Source organism: Limulus polyphemus, unplaced genomic scaffold (genome assembly GCF_000517525.1).
Source record: "Limulus polyphemus unplaced genomic scaffold, Limulus_polyphemus-2.1.2 Scaffold9933, whole genome shotgun sequence".
NCBI classification, from domain to species: Eukaryota; Metazoa; Arthropoda; class Merostomata; order Xiphosura; family Limulidae; genus Limulus; species Limulus polyphemus.
Window position 1 is genome coordinate 7681 of NW_013675543.1, and position 5583 is coordinate 13263.

General features: G+C 34.4%; 1 protein-coding gene across 1 annotated transcript in view; it reads right to left on the reverse strand.

The window, feature by feature from the left end:
- The window catches only part of LOC111083514, a 13457-nt gene that overhangs the window by 7206 nt on the left and 668 nt on the right, over window positions 1–5583 (reverse strand). The gene's annotated exons all lie outside the window — the stretch shown is intronic.

Sequence of the window (5583 nt, forward strand, 5' to 3'; positions counted from 1 at the left end):
CACTTCACTCACAGTCCGATGGCATACAATTGGACACTGGGATAGGAATTGGCAAAGTTTTGTAATAGCCACCAAGATGACTGGGATGTTTTACTCCCTCCACTGTTGATGGCCTATAGGACAGCAGAGCATGAAACCACTGGATACACTTCAGCAAAGTTGATGTTTGGTCGGGAACTTCAGTTGCCAGTGGATCTGTTAACAGGACACCCACCTTATGAAGAGTTGCCTGAGAATGTGTCAGAGTTTGTGAAAGTGTTATCGGAAAGGATGGATGATATCCTCCATCAAGTGCGTTCAAACTTGAAAACGTCTGCTGATTCGATGAAGTTAACTTATGATAAGAGATCTACTGAAGTCAGCTTTGTACCAGGAGACAAGGTGTGATTGTATAATCAAAGGGAAGTCTCCTAAGTTGTCTTCTCCATGGGAAGGCCTATATGACATAGTGGATCGTCTCTCAGACGCGACTTTCTGGATAAAATGTGATTGGCGAGGTAAGCCAAAGGTGGTGCATGCCAACAGGCTTTGGCGTTATCACAGTCCAAGACATTTCATTTGGAACGAAGTGAACAACGGAACAAATGACGCTGCTGAAGAAGTGTCACCTGAAAAAGCCACTGTCGAAGAAGAGACTCTACCCGGTTTTGAGAAGGAAAACATTGAAGCCGTTAATGAAGTTACTACCACTGTTGTGACTGTTACCGATAACAGGACATTTTCCTGATGGAGCAGATGAACCCCACGTGAAGCAGAAGCCAACGAGACAGAGGCCAGTACGGAAGAAGATACGTCCTGTAAAATTAGGAGCATTTGTTGTATTTTAATTTTGTGTTTGTAAATTCTGTACATTTAATTATCTATTGGGTTAAGGTAAGTGGCTATTGTTCGGGACGAACAATACTAAGGAAGGGGCAGTGTTACGACAGCGGAAGTCACGTGACGTTGGTAATACGTCATTGAGTTTCTAGAAGGATCATGACTGCTCCTGGCAACTGTAGTGTTTGCCAGACGCCCTCTATTTTTGTATATAAGCCAGGCAAATAAAGCGGAGATAAGATTGCAGATAGATAGATATAGAGACAGATAATTGAGTCAAGCGAGCAGTAGTGACGGTAATATAAAGTGTGTGTTTTGTTATCTAGATTACAAACGTATTGACTGTGGAAATTTTGTGTATTGCAAAGTTTTATCGAGAAAGAATAAACTAGTTTTAATTAAGAAAGGACTTTTATCACTATAGTTTATCGGATAGAATTTCTACAGGAAATTATCAACGAACAGAGACTCAACAGTATTCTAAAAATAGAGTGTGATAGAATATGTTATAGTGAATAATTTTACTGTACAACGTTATTACTGTAATTTAAATAAATCATTTTGAAGTTATTAATTGTACAGATAACTGATGTAATTGAATATAATATTAATACATTACATTTTATTAAATTAATTTCACATTATGAGTTAAAAGAAAATTTATTTGAGATATTTTTTTTAAATTTACATATAGATAAAGATAATTTTAAGATTGCTCCTGTGAATTCATTCTGATACCTTATTCTGGTTATTCTTGTTCAGAAAACCTCTTTTCTAATAAGCTGTACATGATAATATTTCCAGAACAGGAGCAAATCCAAGAGTCTTCTCAGATGTCTGGAGAACAAGAAACAGGGTGAGTTATGAACATTTTCAGATATTTTTGTATCATTCTTCAAACGTATATGAGTATCAGCAATTATTGTGGTAATTTGGCATCAAATGCAATGTATATTCAGTCCACTGGAGAGGGGTTAGCGATGAGACATATGATGAAGCCAAATCTAAAATTAGATTAATGGATGGCATAAACATCTTCTACAAAAGTGCCTAGGGCCAAAGTGCTTTTATAAAACACCTAAATTTAAGTATCTGGTATTAAAGTAATCTTTTTTGTTCATATAACATAACATAATGTTCTGGGACAACATGGGACCTATTGGTACATCTTGGCTGTTCCATCCTCTAAACTAAATTAAAATTATTTAAAAAAAGATCTTAAAGCCAGCCCTTATCATTCATATACTTATCAAGCTTTTCCTTAAACTCACTTAAATTTACTGTCTTTACAACATCGAAAGGCAACTCATTTCAAAGGCCAACCACCCTGTTCAAAAAATGAAACTGTTTTAGCTATTCTCACTCTTAAATATGAAAAAAGAGGATGCATCAACACTATCAGTTTCCTTTACAATCTTAAATACCTCAATCAGATCCCTTTGAACTCTTCTTTTTTCAAGAGAAAACAATATGACAACCCTCCATCCCAGGCACCATTCTAGTAACCCTTTCCAACAATTCAATGTCTTTCGTAAGGTAAGGAGCCCAAGACTGAATACAATATTTGAAATGTGGCCTAACCAGTGACCTGTACAATGATATTATTACCTCTTTAGATTTGTATTCAATATTTCTGTATATACATCCTAAAATCCTATTTGCCCTACCACTAGCAACAGCACACTGCTTGAAAGCAGAGGGTAGTTATAAATGGAGTTCAGTCAAATTGGATTAATATCACAAGTGGGGTACCTCAGGGCTCAGTATTAGGACCTTTGCTCTGTTTAATTTACATCAATGACATAGATGAAAGAACGGTCAATAAAGTACTTAAATTGGCAGATGATATTAAGGTCTTGGATGTTGCTAGTTGTGAAGAGGATGCTGCTGATTTACAAAAGGATTTAGATCATTTAGTGAGTTGGACAAATAAATGGCAGATGGGTTTTAAATATAACAAATGCAAGATAATGTCTATGGGTTGTCATAATTTGAATTATAAGTATAACTTGGATGTGGATAACCTTAACAGTGTTATGAAGGAAAGGGATCTTGGTGTAATAGTTGATCAGTCTCTTAAGCCATCCTTCCATAAAATGTTAGGATGAGGGTAGGACCTTTGAGGGATGATAAAGGAAGGCTTGAGTCTGATGATTATGGGATGGATGAGTTATTAAATTATGTTTTTTCTTTGTTTTTTTTTTACTAAAGAAGATATAATCAGTATTCCACATCTTGAACAGTTTATAATGGAAAAGAGATCAAATAAGATGACTGTATTAATTTTGAGCTGGTTAAAATAAATTGGGAAGTTTAAAAAACGATAAGGCTCCTGGGCCAGGTAATATTTCCCCAAGGGTTTTGAAGGAGACTAAAGATTACATATGTGAACCACTTGCTACTATTTTTTGTCAGTCCTTGAATAGTGGGAAAGGATTGGAAGTTAGCTAATGTAACTCCTATTTTCAAGGGAGGAGATAAAAAATTGTCCTAGTAATTATAAGTCCATTAGTCTTACATCAGTTGTGGGAAAAGCTTTGGAAAGTCTGATAAAAGATATTTTGTAATGACATTTAACAAGGTTGAGAATTTAATTGGATAGTCAACATGGTTTCACTAAGGGAAATTCTTACTTTATAAATCTTTTGACACTCTTTGAAAAGGTTACTGCTTATGTACATGAGGGTAAGGATGTAGATTTGGTGTATCTGGATTTTCAGAAAACATTTGACCAGGTGCCACATAAAAGGCTTGTAAAGAAATTATCTCTGTAGGTGTAGGGGATAAATTAGCTAACTGGATAGAAGAGTGGCTGTTTACCCTTAATGTATTTAAAGTAATCCTTACTGTTAATTTTTACATTTTCAGCCAACCTTTTTTCATACATTCTTTTTGATGTCCTAATTTCCTATTTCACCAACTTTCTTGATCTTCTAAATCTCCTGTGAACCAACTTGGTTTTGTTATTTGCAGCTACCTTTTTTTTCTATAAGGAATATGTTTATCTCGAATATTTAAAAATTTTCCACGTTTTATCAGTGTCTCCAAGTAACTCATCTCCCCAATTTACAAGTAATTCCTGTCGCATCCCTTCAAAATTTGTAACCAAAATATCGTTATTCCTTATCTCCATATGCAGCAAAACATCAAACCTAATAGATCAATGATCACTTGTACCCAGATGTTCCCCAATTTCGACCATCTTGATCATTTCTATATTTGAAGTTAACAATAAATCTAAAATAGCATTGTTTCTAGTAGGTTCCTTGACTAATGGGTAAAGAAAGCCATCCTGAACAGTTTCCAAAAACCTTTCTCCCTCATGGTTTCACTTTAGAATTTTCCAATATATATTTGCCTGAAATTAAAATCACCCATAATTACGACTTCATTAACAGCTGAAATCTTAATCTCATTGTAAAGTTTCTCATTAATTTCATCAGTATCATTTAGTGGTCTGTAACAAGTTCCCACTAAAAGCCTTTTCCCTTTATATCCACTAATAGAAACCCAAATGGATTCAATCTCCTTGCTATCCTCAACTTCAACACGATATAACTCACATTTTACACATAAAGCCACTCCTCCCCTCCCATCTCTCTAATATTCTATCCCTATTACATAGCCCGTAACCCTGTATTTCTAAAAATTTCTGTCATGAAAATCATCTATGTTTAACCATGTTTCAGTTATTCCCATTATATCAAAATCCTTAGAATTTGTAGTTTGAGTAATAATGTCTAATAATTTTTGACTCCACCAAATGTAGTTCTAGATAACAGCATGGAGCCAAAATAGGTTCTTGTAGTTTGAATAAATAATGTATACACTATCTCCAGCATTGTTTCCTTACTTTTTTTTTTATGATCCCAATTTGCAGGTTTTTAAATTCTAAATTTTTATTTATCTTGTTTGCTGGCTTTTTGTATGCTCAACTATGGGCAAAGGACTACTTAATATGGTAGTTAACTTTATACATTGTAATGATAATAAGCACAGCTAGTAGCTAGATGATGTGGTTCATGATGATTTACTGTAGCTATTGACTAATTGATCACATTAGTTCAAGATGTAAAATGTTAAACTGCAGCTGGATATTGTCATGAAGATTTGTTTGAGAATATAGTGAGCATTTATAGTTTCTGTGTAACTAAATTCTCTATATATAATGCATAGAAATGGGGATATGCCTAGAGTAAGACACAACTCCCATGAAGTGCATATAAAAGTTTACCAGTAGAAAAGCAGCCTTTTCAAATAAAACATATATGTCTAAAACATCACTTTAAATAAACCTTCATGTCTTTTGAAGTAATTATTCTATGAATGTGTGTAATAAAATTTAATATTGCGTGTATTGTTATTTTTTACTCCGTCACTTCATACATATAGGGTTTGGCTCCCTCAAGACACCGACTGTATAGTGTACAAAGCATTGAGTATGTACATGTTACAGCCATTTAATATTCATCTGTTAATATAGGTTACAGTATGCTGATACAGAAGAATCAAAAACCCCATAGGTATTATATACGCATCAACATTTGGAAGAGGCCTATCTATATTTCTTTAGTCTGCTGACCTAAGCTATGTTGATGAGCCTTGAAAGTTGAATAGGCGAAACTGCAGTCCACAGAAGAGAGTACGGCCAATCAAGGAATGCATTAGGCCTCTAAGCCACAGATTTTCTTTTCAATTTTACCTTCGATGAAAAAGAAAATAAATATGTAACACTAGCATATATATATCCATAATCATTCCACA